We start from the raw sequence: 16,167 nt of genomic DNA, 5'->3' as shown, positions 1-16,167 counted from the left end.
ATAGGTAAAGCCACGACAAAAGTTCTGCAAAATTGTAGTTTTCATGTAAATTCCCAATAATTTAATTTGCTTACACAAGCTTGCTGCATAAGGTAGTTCATGAGTTCTGCTTGATTTGCTCGCTGGATTAGAATGGCAAAAAATACAATTCTTGTTTGAAGAAAAATTTCAACTAAATATTGTTAGATGCAATCTTATAATTGCACGAAGGTTACTGCTCCTGTGTCAAACATTTGTTCCCAACATTACTAAACCAGACACTCTTGGCATTTGGCTTGTGACATCTTGCTGTGTTCCAACAGTGACTACACATTGCAATAACTTGAGGTATCCATAATGGCACGCAAAGGTCAGGCAAAATGCAATATCAACGCACATTACTTTTTCTTGAAATTTGAATGTTGGCTTGTTTTGAATGCTTTCCTATGTATACCTAGTTGGGTCTCTCCTAAAGTATTGTAGAACAGGTGATTGCTAAATAGAATGACTTGCAGCAGCTGTATAAGGGAACCCAATCTTGAACATTACTTCAAATGGAGTTTTATTAAACTTTATGTCCAATAATGCTTTGCTAAATTGCAAGTCGAAGTAATTACGATTATGGAAGAATAGAGGTGACAGAAGCCAATGAGCAACATATGTATAGTGTACTGTCTTGGACAGAGCATGTTGGTAGGGACTATAAATATAGAATGTTCAACCTTGAGCCAATTTGAGAAATGGAAATGAACACCCTTACAATTAGATGGAAATTGCTGAAGTTCAGTTCGTATTTCTGTGAGTGTTTAAATTAAATGGGTGATTCGGGGGGAAAAGAATTAAGATTTGGCCTGTTGATATCTTACTAATTAATATTCCTTCATTAAGGTATGTTCCGTAATATATTAATTATCTACAATTGTAAAGATGATGTATGACATGTTTTAGAAATTGTCTGAATACTGATTATATCAATATGTGATTAGTAAAATGTGCTAATTTGCTATCTATTCCAGGTAGTACTTAATCATGTTGGCTGTTTAATGATAGGCCTAGGGGCATCTTATCCATTTAAACTTGGGATTGGGGATTTTTCCTGATTATACTTTCCATGGCAGATCAAATTACAGCAGGGAATTAGGCTCTGTTTTATTACAGACAACCCTATCCCTACACTAACCGTTTCAGTCACTCATTTGTATTGTTATCAGAGATCAAAATCACTTTGTTTTGGGAACTAAGCCTCACACACCAGATCTCTGCTGTTTGCTGACCTCTGCTAAGATAATAAGTATCACTGGATTAGAAAAAAATAATTGTTTCAAACAATGAAAACAAAGATACACATTAGACGTTCTGGGTGTGGATTGAGGTCAGACTGAGTTGGGACTCGGGGTCTAATACACTTGAAGACTTCATTGACCAGGGTCACTTGTGACCCACTGAATGAGGCTCTGGAAGATAACTACAACACTGTGGAATCCTGCTCAGACATATACCAATGATTCAGTCGTACAGAGAAAATATGGACCTCTATAAGTGCTGTCATTCCTTTCCATTATGACTCACAATAAATACTCAGTGGGAACCAAGCAACAAATGACGTTGAAAGGAAGCAGACAATTTTTTATCAATAGGAGAAATTGAATATAAACATTCCATTTCGGAATAACTAAATTCAGATTATTGCGCTATTTTACTTTAGCATCCCTGTTGCTGCAACTAAATTGTACACACATGCAGAAACTCCTTGATGAAATTGAGGGATGGAGTAAAGGTGCAAGTTAGCCCTGACCTTACTGAATGATGGGATAGTTTTGAGAGACTGGACAGCCAACTGTTGCCCCAGTGTTCCATGTGCAGTGTCATTTTCTGTGCTACATTGTAGCAGTTGTGGGTAGAGAGAAATCCAGTGTCCCTCCTCAAAAATATGCAGCACTCTTCTTCATAGAATGATTTCAAAATGCATGCATGCAGATCCATTCAAGCATCACCTCAATTCTGAGTCCTTTTGGTATTTTTAAGTTACTCTTCAAAGTAGTAACTCTTCAAGCCATAAGTAACTTTAAAACTGGTCACACAAATATTTTTCTAATTGAGTACTTTCCTTCATTCATTCACAGGATTCGAGTGTCGCTGGCTGGGCCAGCATTTATTACCCAAGGGCAGTTAAGAGTCAACCACACTGCTGTGGGTCTGAAATCACATGTAGGCCAGACCAGGTAAGGATGGCAGTTTCCTTCCCTAAAGTGCATTAGTGAACCAGATGGGTTTTCTGACAATTGACATGGATTCATAATCAACCTTAGATTCTTTTTCCAGGTTTTTATTGAACTCAAATTCCAACATCTTGCTTCTGGTGGGATTTGAACCCAGGTCCCTGGAATATTACCTGGGTCTCTGGATTACCAGTGCAGCACTGAAACCAGTAGGCCTTCGCCTCCCCCTTCTATTAGTGTGTCGATAATCTAAGTCTCTGAACACCCACCACTGACACCATATTAACATTGCTAATATCATGTGCCTTGGGCTGTTTCACTTCTATGTATCCTTCTTACTGGTATCAGCCTGTCTTCCTGATGCCTTGTGGGAAAGGACGCCCACGTGGATGTTTTGGCAGAAGCTGGGTTCAGTCTTGATAAACAATAAAGGCTTTTATAAATGGTGTTAATGAACTATTTATAGTATTGTTACATCTACTAAATAAGGTAGATAATTGTCTCTCATGAAACCTAAACCACAAGTTAAGCATAAGTACATGTTCTATTAGCTACATGGACTTGATGTGCTGACAGCTTGGATATAGTTGCGTAATGGGGTTATTCAATGGCCAGCACTGCTGTCCCACAGCACCAGCAACACATTCTCCAACATAGAACTAATCAAAGAATCCCTACAGTGTGGAATCAGGCCATCAGGCCATCCCATTCCCCTACCCGATTACTTTTACATTTCCCCTCACTAATTCACCTAGTGTGCACATTCCTGAACACTATGGGCAATGCACCTAACCTGCACATCTTTGGATTGTGGGTGGAAACGTTCTCCCTGTGTCTGTGTGGACTTCCTGTGGGTGCTCCAGTTTCCTCTCATAGTCTAAAGATGCGCAGGTTAGGTGGATTGACCAGGCTAAATTGTGCCATAGTGTCTTGGGTTATGCAGGTTAAGTGTATTAAGCATGGGAAATGTTGAGTTATAGGGTTGGGACTGGATGGGATGCTCTTTGGAGGTTCAGTGTGAATTCAACAGGCCATATGACCTGCTTCTATACTATAGGGATTCCACGTAATTAACCCTTTCTGATGCTGTTTTATAGAAGATGAGAAACTATTTCTTGGGAATACTATTCTCAAATTAAAAATAAAAACTAACAAGGCTTCCCAGAACCCATTTCAGAAAGTAACCACCATTTACATTTCTCTCAGCTTTCTGAAATTTCATTTTGGGGGACTTACCCTTCAAACCGTCGAACAGAACCCAGGGTTTGGTGAACCTAGCAATCTGTGTGCCAACATTCCAAAATACCTTGTTTTCTGAATATCACTGTTGATACAGCAAAAACTTCAGGCCCAGTCTGAACTGGTTGTGGGCTTCACCCCTTAGTCAAAATAGGATGTAATTATAGGGAAGTCTGGAAGAGCAGAAAAATATACATTCACAAAATACAAGAAAGTGCGAACTAAGGCTAATAAAAATTCTGTGACATCATCATATCAAAACTTTACAAAACGTTAAATGTACTTAATATAATAGGAATTTCACTCCCTCTCTCTCCCTCCACCCCTCTCTTTCTTTTTCTCTCTGTCTCTTTTCATGACTTGCACACAACTTGGGGTAACAAATGCACAAAAGTCAAAGAAGATATTGCTCATAAGGATGGAGTGATCTCATGATCCTTATGAACCCCCCTGTCTGAGGGATACTCAACATGTCTTCGTAACTGATGAGCCACATGATTTTCCAATGGGAATAGGAGAGATTACATTGAATATCCATCACTTGCTAGTAGACAACTGAATAAATGATTGGCATAAGTCTCCCAGATATAAAATATGTAATTACACTCTTGGCAAAAATCGTTTTTCTCCATTGACCAATCTCATTGGATCTGATGTGACATCGTAGTCAGTAGAGTGCTATACAAAGGCACAAGGAGGACCACATTCTATGAGTATATCAGATAATCTCCAACATTCTGACATCCAGTTACTGCGATGATAATACCTGCGGTTAGACCTCACCATTAATGCTTTCCTTTCAACCCTCCAATTGGATTACACCTAGAGAGTTTTGAGAAGATTTGTAGCTCAGGTTGAGGTTCTGAATGTAGGTTTACTCACTGAGCTGGAAGGTTCGTTTACAGTTTTTTGGACCTAGATCTTTTTACTCTTTTTACAAATTTCTACTAAGTATACTGGATATCCACTATTTGACATGCAAAAATCTCTTAGCTCCTACTGACTTGTGATGGCTGCCATTAAATTTGCAAGTGGATAAGGTGATGATGTTGCTCAGTTATCAAAGTTACGTTATCCTTTTTTTTCGGAAGGTGGTAAAGACACAGGCTCTGAAATGTCTAGGTTTTGATGGGTTTTCGAGCCAATTTGATAATAGCTAACAGATACTGCCTCAGAAAAAAGGCTTTCAAGTTTTAAAAAAAGGATACAATGAAAAGGGAATGGCCAGTTCTCCCAGCTCAGCTTTTATCTGGTTTGATTTGATTTTTGGCAGTCTGGCTGTTCACTGAAAACAGTCAGGCAGACTTGAGGCTGATGATTTAAGAAACAACTACATGGAAGAGGGTGTTCCATACTGCCATCTCTCTCTCTCTCTCTCTCTCCTGTAAGACCCTGTGTTTTATTTTACCTTTTGTGCCAAGGGGTGTTTATGGGGATTGTTGCGAGTATTTGGAACAGCATCATTACTTTGGAATGGTCTGTTGGGTTTTTGGATAGTTTAAGTTCTGTTTTCTGTTCTCTTTTATATGGTAATCTTGTAAATAAATTCTGTTTTGTTTAAAACTGAGTGGTTTGACTAGTTGCATCCCTCTTAGGATTTTAGCATTCCACCTGCTTAAAACAATGAGCAAAGTTAGGGTCTAAGCTACTTTCTTGAAATATTTTGAGGGGTCTGGCCTGGTCCATAACAGTAGGAGGAACTGAAGGAACTTAAATCACTGTAAAGTGAGGTGGGTACTTATCTATCGACAGCTGGCATAAAAAATTTCTTGAAATTGTGCAGCCACAAATTATTAGTCATACCAAGCTGAATAGTCAGCATTCAATTACACTCATACAGGGGCTAGAGAGGAATCGTGATCCTCTTTTATATTGTAATTTTTAGCAGGGTTATACCTTGGCAACAAAAACAGAGGTAGCTGGAAAAGCTCAGCAGGTCTCACAGGCATCCGTGAGTTCTGAGGAAGGGTCACCGGACCCGAAACATTAACTTTGATTTCTCTTCACTGATGCTGCCAGACCTGCTAAGCCCTTCCAGCGGCATCTGATTGACAGCAACCACAGTTCTTTCTTTCGGCTTTTATTACTTCAGAATATGGGTAAAAGCTGCTGAATGCAGGAACAATCCAGGGAGTACCCTCCACAGTCGGACTCGTTTCCTTTATCTGGGAAAAGGAAGCTTTGTGCTGAATTCCTCCTTGAACTTTACCATGTAATTGTTTCTTGAAGGAAGGAGGGTAAGTCAGAGAGAGAGCCAAATGCATCTAGTTCACACAAAATAGTACCCATGTGGGGGGGCCTGAAGAACGCAGCATTGAAATATGGGGAGACTGTCCTAGTGTATTAACGCTTGATTGTTAATTCAGAGACTCAGGTAACGTCTGGGGATCTGGAATCAAATCCCGCCATGACAGGTGGTGGAATTTGAATTCAATAAATATGTGGAATGAAGAATCTAATGATGACTGTGGATCAATTGTTGGAAAAGCCCATCTGGTTCATTAATAGCATTTAGGGAAAGAAACTGTCATCCTTACCTAATCTGGCATATGTGTGACTCCAGACCCACAGCAATGTGGTTGATTCTGAACTGTCCTCTGGGCAATTAGGAGTGGGCAATAAATGCTGGCCTAGCCATTGACACCTTCAATGTATTTAAAAAAACTACTGGGAGTCATGTCATGGAGAACACTGAGGGAATGTCCAAGGAAAATTTGACTTCAGATCTGTCTTCGATTTTTGTTCCTAATTTGTAACAGAGCGAAAGGGACACTTTTTGAATCCTCATAAAATTAATCTCACGGCTACAACATGATATGATTTTTGAAAGATTGCAGTGGCATTAGCTGCTAAAGACAAATGGTTAACTCTCTTTGATTTATCAGGTTTCAAATGTAAATTATTGTCGTACAGATAACCTTTACTGAGGCCTTGCTATTAGTTGAGGAGTGTCAAAATACAATCGTCAGCTGAACTGATTGCATTTATTTTTAAGGCGATGTTAGTGCATTTTCCATCAATTAATGAGTTTTTGCACATGCGTCTGTATTTAAGTGAGCCATGAGTAAATATTGATTATGTGGTGATGGGTTGTATTTCAGATTAAGTGCAGTAAAGAAAATGGAAGGCCTTTAATCTCAAATGACCTGATGTTTTAGCCGTAGCTAAATATCATTTCTGATGATAAATTTCTTGCAAAATTCCAACTATTCAGAAAATGGCATGCTAAATTCCTACCATTAGAGTGGAGTTCTTTATCAGTGAACAGTTGATCCCTTCCATTCCCTCTATCTCCACTATATCCTTTAAGTGGTTTATGATGTTCTATGTATTCAAAGACACCAGGTTCAACTTTAGTCTGTGTGTGGCTATAGATCAGACTAAACCCCCTCAAAATATATCAAGAAAATAGACTAGACCTTAACTTTTTTTTATTTTTGAAAAAACAAGTGGAAGGCATTGTGTTCAGAATGCAATTTGTTTGGTCAATCTACCAGGATTGAATCAAAACACACTTTACTCTTACACAATAGTTAAAATACAAATGAAAGTAAGAAAAATTGGAATAACATCTCTAAAGGTCAAATAATAGATTATTTAACTACTAAACAGCAACTGGGTTCCAATATAGTAACATCCCATGAACACGCCCATGACAAAGACAAATTCAGTCAAATCAATTGTCTCACATGCAGTCCAGTGGGAAAGAACATCAAGATAAAATTCTGACAGAGACAGAGCGACCTCAGGTGTTTTGCCTGGCAGGGAGAGATATTTAGCAGCTTCCATACCCCAACAGGGACTGAAAGTTAAACTAAAATCCTGGTTCTGTGGGAGCTTGACACTATCCCTTCTCGCTACTTAAAAGAAAAACCCAAGGCCTCACAAGCTGTTTAATGTTTTGGAACAGACTTTCTCCATAAAACAAAGGTTAAAATATACCTCTTAAAGCCATTATATCATCACAATGTGATTAAATAGTTTAAGCTAGAGCAACAGTCACAATATTTAAAAATATCTCTGATAAGGCTTCAGAAAAGATTTACAAGGATGTTGCTGGGGTTGGAGGGTTTGAGCTATAGGGAGAGGTTGAATAGACTGGGGCTGTTTTCGCTGGAGCTGAGGGACGACCTTATGGGAGCTTATAAAATCATGAGGGGCAAGGACAGGGTGAATAGACAAGGTCTTTTCCCTGGGGTGGGGGAGTCCAGAACGAGATGACATAGGTTTAAGGTGAGAGGGGAAAAATTTAAAAGAGACCTGAGGGGTAACCTTTTCACACAGAGGGTGGCGCGTGTATGGAATGAGCTGCCGGATGAAGCAGTGGAGACTGGTATAATTACAACATTTAAAAGGCATCTTGATGGGTACATGAATAGGAAGGGCATAGAGGGTTATGGGCCAAGATTAATTCAGGATATCTAGTTGGCATGAACAAGTTGGACCGACGAATCTGTTTCTTTTCTGTATATCTCTTTGACTCTATGACTCTATTTCCCTGGTGTATGACAGAGAAATCCTTTTAGCTAGGTTTCTTGCTCCTTTATCACAGTTCCATTCCATTTCCCAGCCACTTAATCCTGCTGGAAATGTACATGTGTGTGTGTTGGCATAATCTGGCTCTGATACCACCCACTGGCAAACAGTGACCAGTTGGATAATGGCCACTGTGGTGAAGTAACAGGACTGCAGATACTAATGTAACCATATAAAGCAAAACCATCAAGGAAAAACCTGGAGAATATTGGTGCAACAAAGTTTTTGAAATGTGAATGCTGCTAAGCACTTAACAGTTGTACTGATGTGTGGCACAAAGCAGCTAGGGAAATAGTCTTGAGATAATTGTCATTGTCTTTTATACATAATTGAGGAGATACTTTAATGTATACGTTTGCACGAAGTAAAATGAAAAACTTGCTGATGTAAAATGTGAGTCGCTAAATCACGATGTTCTCTCACATTCTGGATAGATTTCTGTCTTGTGTTGCAAACTCTAATTGGACAGGTCCACAATGTAACTACCTTAAATACGGAAAGTGCCAGAGAAGCTCAACACATCGAGCAGCACTTGTGGGGAGAGAATGTGAGTTAACATTTCGAGTCCAGTAAGATTTTATTTGGAACTGGAATAGGCTGGGGCTGTTTTCTCTGAAGCTGAGGAGTGACCTTATAGGGATTTATAAAATCATGAAGGGCATGGTCAGGTTCCCACAGAAGGTCCCAGGCCAACTGAGTTCCTCCAGCGTTTTCTGTATTGATTTTAGATTTCCAGCATCCACAATCCTTTTATTTTTAATGTAATTACATTTACTTCTTTTAAATGCTGCTTTGTTTAAAACACAAAAATGCAAATATTTTGACCAAAATGTAGTTTGTATCATTGAAAATAAGTATCGTGTACAGTCACGTCACGGCTATGCTACTGGATTGGTAACCCAGAGGCCAGGGAAAATAATCCAGGTAATATGGCAGTGAGAGGATTTAAGTTCAGTTAAAACTGGAAATATGATCCTTTTAGATTATCATAAAACGTCCAACTGGATCAGTCTTGTACTTTCGGATGAACTGCAGTCCTGCTGTTTAACTGCCAACTGTTCTGGTTTGGAATTGCGATTCAGTAAAAGGCTCTTCTATCTAATGCAGCGATAGTTACGTTAACTCCCGTGTCATAAGAACTAGGTATGGGTCACATAGAAATATTGAATAAACATTTATTACAATACCTAATTCTACAACTACTACAATCACCGGCACTTCTGTGTATGGGCTAGTATTGAGTGATTCAGACACAATGTGTAACATGCTTTCAACAACAGGGCATACATCAAGTGGGCCCAGTTATGATGTGAGTCTGAGGCACTTATAACCCTCTGTTTATGTGTTGTGATACAGATATGATATCATAAACCTGTCTCTTAAAGGCTAACTGCATACTAACTGTGTGTCAGAAGTGTGATGGAATGCTCCCCATTTGCTTGGATGCTCCAACAAAATTAAGAAGCTTGATTCCATCCAGGACACTACAGCCTGCTGGACTGGCACCACTTCTACAAGCATTCAGTCAAACGCCCCCCCCCCCCCCCCCAGCCCCCACCAACTCTTGTATTATCTACAAGATACACTGCAGAAATTCACCAAAGATCCTCAGACAGCACCTGCCAAACCAACAACTGCTTAACATCGAGAAGGACAAGGGCAGCAGATATATGGGAGCACCACCACCTGCAGGTTCCCCTCCAAGCCACTTACCACCCTGAATTGGAAGTATATTGCCGTCTCTGGGTCACGATCCTGGAATTACCTCCTGAAGGGAATTGAGGGTCAATCCACAGCACGTGGACTGCAGCGGTTCAAGAAAGCAGCTCACCGTCTCTTTTGCAAGGGGCAAATTAGGACAGGCAGTAAATATTGCCCCAAGCAGCAACACCCACATCCCACACTAAACTTAAAAAACACTATAGTGGTTATGCCACTCCCAGTCTGACATCAGAGTAATTGGTTCTTACTTAGTCACTGTACTAGCCTTTAAAAAATCACTCACTTGTATTATAATTCAATAAATGTTAGTTATAGAGTCAAAGAGATTTACAGCATGAAAACAGACCCTTCAGTCCAAATCATCCATGCTGACCAGATATCCGAAATGAATCTAGTCCCATTTGCCAGCATTTGGTCCATATTCTTTTAAGCCCTTCCTAATCATATATCCATCCAAATGCCTGTTAAATGTTGTAATTGTACCAGCATCCACCACTTCCTCTGGCAGCTTATTCCATACACGCACCACCCTCTGCTTGGAAAGGTTGCCGCTCAGGTCCTTTTTAAGCCTTTCCCCCCTCACCTTAAACCTGTGCCATCTAGACTTCCCCACCCCAGGGAAAAAGATCTTGGCTATTTACCTTGTCCATGCCCCTCATGGTTTTAAACCTTCTGTAAAGTCACCCCTCAGCCTCCAATGCTCCAGGGAAAACAGCCCCAGCCTATTCATCCTTTCCGTATAGCTCAAGTCCGTCAATCCTGGCAATGTCCTTGTAATCTTTTCCGAACCCTTTCAAGCTTCACACATTCTTCCGATAGCAGGGAGACCAGAATTGCAAGCAGTATTCCAAAAGTCGCCTAACCAATGTCCTGTACAGGTGCAATACGATGTCCAACTCCTATGCTCAATGCACTGACCACTAAAGGAAAGCGTACTAAACGTATTCTTCACTATCCTGTCTTACTGGGACTCCAATTTCAAGGAACAATGAACCTACACTCCAAGGTCTCTTTGTTCAGCAATACTCCCCAGGACATTACCACTAAGTATATAAGTACTGCCCTGAGTTGCCTTTCCAAAATGCAGCGCCTCACATATATCTAAATTAAACTCCATCTGCCACTCCTCGGCCCATTGGCCCATCTGATCAAGATCCTGTTGGACTCTGAGGAAACCTTCTTTGGCGTCCACAACATCTCCAAATTTGTCAACAAAATCCAAATATGTCTAAGAAGAATTGGAGTCAGTCTGGCATATTGGAAGTTTGAGTCCTGATTTGTTTATAATGGAACTAGTATTCTAAAAATCTGTAACATTAATATCAATAGGTCTTTGTTACCAAGTACCAATTTTTTTTTAAATCACATTGTCATCTTGATAAGGAGAGTCACAAGGAGCAGGCATTTTGCAGTCTAAGGTCAGTAAAGTAACAAAATGGATTCCCATGATGTAAGATTTGGTTTTATTCAATTAATATTGTCAGTTTATAAAATGGAATGAGCAACAAGGGAAAATGTTGGATTCTGAAGAGAAACACAAGGAATGGTGGATATGCACATCACATTCGTCAAGATCCAAAAGGTGACAAATGCAGAAAATAATGTTTTCTCACATCTAAAACCTCTCCTCTTTCTTCAGAGATGCTGTACTGATTGACTTGCTTTTCCGTTTCCAAAGCAGATAATTATTAATCATCCATTGTGAAATAAAGTAACTGTTCCCCTTCATATCCATGACCTACCTCCAGTTAAACAGAAACAGAAATTGCCAGAGAAACTCAGTAGCATCTGGGGACATAAACCAGAGTTAACATTTTGAACCTTCTCCAGAACCAGTTTGAAATGCTACCAGGCTTGCTAAGTTTCTCCAGCAATTTCTGCTTTTGCTTCACATTTCCAAAGTCTGCAATTCTTTGTCTTACGTTAGCTTCAAATATATGAAGCTCAGTAATTGTGCTATGTTAAATCAATAATATAATGAATCTCAAGAGTCTGACTGGATGACTCTTGAATGCAATGAGTTGCTGAATTGATCTGGATGGAAGTAATATAATGGGGCAGACTTTCCACTTGCCATCTTTACAATGGAAATAAAAATTGAGCAATTCTGTAATGGGCAATTAATCCTCAATGTCCATGAGGTATGTTGGAAATCAACCCCAATAATCTGTCCTATTGGCTTTGATGCATAAGCATTTTTTTAAGGTGAGAGGAGAAAGATATAAAAAGGACACGGGAGGCAAACATTTTACACAGAGAGTGGTTTGTGTGTGGAATTAACTTCCAGAGAAGTGGCAGATACAGGTACAGTTGCAACATTTAAAATACATTTGGATAAGTTGATGAATAGGAAAGGTTTGAAGGAATATGGTCCAAGCACAGGTAGGTGAGACTACCTTAGTTTGGGATTATGGTCAGCGTGGACTGGTTGGATAGAAGGGTCTGTTTCTGTGCTCTATGACTCTGTGACTCTATAATTGTGCATATTATCTGAGGGCTTCAGTAACATGATCTCTATATAATGGTCATCTTGCAAAGTTTTCTTGAAAAATAAGTCAAATATATCAAATTCATGTAAGTAGTGATAGGGAAAGGTTGACGTAGCAAGTAAACAGGGATCTGAACAGACTAACTATGCTTGCATCCATATGAAGTGTGCTCATAAAAGACATATTAATGTTAGTTTGTCGCAAATATGTACTCAAAAAGAGTTCTGTAATTCTTACATTGTAGACTACCTTGTTTCATTTACAACTGTTGTAATACAATGGCTTAAATAGTTCATTTTTACAATACAGGTATTTTGCAGCTATGATTCTTTATGTGGAACAAGATATAGCATAAGATTATAATGGTGTGATCTATGTGCAATTATCATTTTTCAATGGGTCCTATTTGTTAAAGATGCTCAGCACAAATTGATTCGGATGCAATATGCTTCCTTATAATTCCAAGTAGTTTTAATATCAATCTATTCAACTGTTTCTACCTAAAAAAAACTTACTATTAAGTTGCTTTCATATGATAGATATTTTGTTGTCAATTATTGTACAATATAATCGATGTGATGGATCAATGCCTTCTTAAATGTCTGACGCAGTTCACAAAATAATGAGGTTCTTCTGTCTGCTTTTGTGTACCTTCACAAATTCTACATGGACAGAGACAGTCTGACAGAAGGGTACAAAACTGCTGTGTTACATAATGCGAATATGCCTTTCTGTATTTTTGTCAAATTTGTAATATTATCATGCTCATGAAACTTCACTCTCTTTTCAAAGAACAACTGCTGTGAACAGTTTTGTTCATGGATCATTAATTGCAGAGAGACATGGAGCCGGGGTGGGTCAGCAACAATTTAAGGTAGAATAATTGTCTTCATTGATGTGTGATGTGCAATTGTCTGTAAACTGATGCCTTATGTTTATTACCATTTGTCTGTCTTAACTACATACATCATTTACTCAAAACATTTGGCCAGATATCCTCCAGATTGCTACAAATGCCTCCAGAATAAGCGACTGTCTACAGATAATGCTCACACCATTTTTTCCAACCTTCTTTCCAGTTGACAGTATGCAGAATATATTTAGTTTTTATTTAAATTATATGATTATAACAACTATATGATTAATGCTGATATCCTGAAAATGGTGGACTTAGTTCTGTAAATTCTTTCTTTCTTATTTCATGTTAGCTACCAGCATCTAAAATGCCCTTGAAGTCTTGCAGTGCAGTGGTAGTATCTCTGCCCCCTAGGCTAGACGATGCAGGTTCAAATCCTACCTACCTCATGTTTCTTACCATGCCCTTGGAAAAAAATTCCACAGAAATTCTCTTGCTTTTGAGAATAGACCTACAACTGACTAAGTAGGTAACTGTTCAGGTGGGGCAAATGAAAAACTGGCAATCGTATGTGACACAAACTGACCCCAAATCTATTTGAAAGAAGTGGGAAACCACTATATTTAAGGAAAATTAAGGCTGGGTTATTCCAAATGAAGAGAATCTGAGTTTTAAAAATGAGAACCACTTTTCTGGTTAGTTATTTATGTACAAATAAAGACATCTTAAAATATAGCTGGAGGGAAATGACTCTTTAGTTACATAAAATAATTCATAACGAGGTGAAGAATGCTTTACTTTACCAAAGTTGACCACAAAAATGTCTCCTTTAGTATTGTACTTAAACAGTAAAATTACTGCCTATTTGCTCTAAATGCTCTTTGTCCAGGAAATACTTTTATCGCACACTACTACAATACAATTTAGAAATTTTGGGTGAAGGAACAATTTTGCAAATGCTCCCACTTGTGAATTGACTGTGTTAGTAGTGAGGAGAAGGGTCTGGCTGCAAATCAAATACTCGTGAGAAATAAGTGCAAGGAAGCTTCTTGTGAATCAAAATATTAAAAAAAACGTAATGGCCACTTGTATTGAAAGTGGTTTGAGCTGCCAAAAACGGGCAGTTAGCATTTTGGAATCAGATCTATTTTTTAGAACATGTTTCTGTCAAAAATTAAATTTTTTTGTTAACATTTAAGTAGAGCTACAGGACAGAAGATGGCCAATCCTTTGAATAGTAGCATTAATTAACCTCCTTATTTTAAAATGGAGAAAATCTTGAAATGTTCTGATAATTAGATCTCATTTCTCTATTATATGGGAATACTTTTTAAAAGAATACTCTGCAAGGATGAAAGATTTATTGGCGTGAATTAATTTGCCTTCCCCAAATTTTCGCATATGAAGTTACCATTTTTAATTATATTTAAAGAACTAAGTTTAAAGTATCACTATTTCTCACCAAAGAACTTAAAATATAAAACCATGTAAAAATTTTGACATTGTTGGTCTATTTCTCCTTTTCAATATGAATTTTCATAAGTCTATACACTCTAATGATTATTATATATAATTTCCATATGTTTGTTATATTAAGAGACTATACAGAGATAGCTGTAAGTGTCATACGTATATGATCTTGGAATATTCTGTGCCTAGTGTAATTAAACATTTTAATAAATAGTACTTTAACATATTTGATAAAACATAAATATTTGCCATGAAACTGAAGCCTTTTTAATTGTTTCCAAAATTTAATTTCTGGGCATTTTTAAATGGTAAGATTTACGAATTTGATTGCATCCATGTCACCTCTCAATTATTTCTTCTCATTTGTAAAGATTGCACAACTTTTGCAGAAACCAATGCAATTAATAAGAAAAGGAGATCACTGGCATGAATTAGCTGTTTTGCCAATCTTGATCTAGTTTTAACATATGCAAAAGAGTTCAAATTACCTTGTGTTTTCAGCTCCAGAAATTTCAATGACAAAGCTTCTCTCAGTTTCTATCTCTACCTTGATTGTCGCCTCTCATTCTTGTCTGTTCCATCCTCATCGATAAAACTTACTCATGATGATTGGGCAGTTTCCTTTACCTTCCCCCTCTCGTAGTCACCCATTACACATCATTTTCTAGTCGATTACATTTGAATGAAATAACTGCATCGTGTGTTTAGATTTACTGAACACCTACGTTGGACATAATACGTGACTAGTTCATAAACATTTGTGTATATAAAGGAAAATGTGCTGCTAATTTGCATAAGCGTGGATTCCATTCACATGTCTTGATGCAGTTTTAGCTGTGGGAAATTCCCCTTGTATCCCGACTCATTTAAAACTCATGACATGATGGCAGTTCAAAACCTCTTTGATTTAGCCACTTGTACAGTATGATAACATGCAAGTCTCATTAAGTAACCCAAGGCTTATATTGATTAGAAATAGAGTTATTCAAGAAGGAAAATTCAAAGAAAAAGTTACGGTTTCCTTTTGAAAAGTGTTAGATCAGGCGTAAATTCTAAGAAAACCCCAGCAGTGTAACAAAAAAGGAAGTAATGGTCGATCACTTGATACTGCAGCTTCCTGAGTGTAAACTCCGTGGGTAGATTCGGGGAAATCCTGAAAATTATCACTGGAACATAGATGTTTGGTCACATTTTAGACAAGAAGTAAAGTTTCAGTAGATATGAATTGCATGCTGTGAACCGTAGCAAATAGAAAAAAGGAGCCTTGATAATTAGGAACCATGTACTCCACTGTACTCCACTGAAAATTACTGAACTTTCTGCACTAGAACAATGAGCTTTAGAGAAGCCTTAAAGTATCATTGGAAATTGTTCCAATGGGAATGAGAGGACTTTGAGGAAAAGGCCCAAGTAAAAGAGGTGTGCATGTGTTTAGTAGATTTAACAACTTGGAATGTGGTCCATTGACATTTTAAAACTTACAGCTGCAACAGATGTAGTGTTCTAAAGAGAGAAAATAGAAACCCACAGCAATTCTGTTCTCTTAATGTAACAAATACTTGGAAAGCATGTAAGATGGAGGCAGCGGAGCAGCAGCACTGAGTCCAGGCTCTTGGCCTAGAGCTCATCTGTTTAGAATCATAGAGTCCCTACAGTG

At 38.3% G+C, this 16,167-nt stretch overlaps 1 long non-coding RNA gene across 1 annotated transcript in view; it reads right to left on the bottom strand.

The window, feature by feature from the left end:
- The window catches only part of LOC140491814 (uncharacterized), a 50,641-nt gene extending 35,377 nt beyond the window's left edge, over positions 1 to 15,264 (bottom strand). The window contains exon 1 of the long non-coding RNA XR_011963436.1: positions 14,999 to 15,264. This is a non-coding gene — a long non-coding RNA (uncharacterized lncRNA). The remainder of the gene's footprint in view (positions 1 to 14,998) is intronic.
- Positions 15,265 to 16,167: the final 903 nt, after the last annotated feature.

The sequence above is a fragment of the Chiloscyllium punctatum genome, chromosome 20 (assembly GCF_047496795.1).
Source record: "Chiloscyllium punctatum isolate Juve2018m chromosome 20, sChiPun1.3, whole genome shotgun sequence".
Taxonomy (NCBI): domain Eukaryota; kingdom Metazoa; phylum Chordata; class Chondrichthyes; order Orectolobiformes; family Hemiscylliidae; genus Chiloscyllium; species Chiloscyllium punctatum.
The sequence above is the reverse complement of the archived record's forward strand: the minus strand, read 5'-3'. Positions and strand labels throughout refer to the sequence as shown.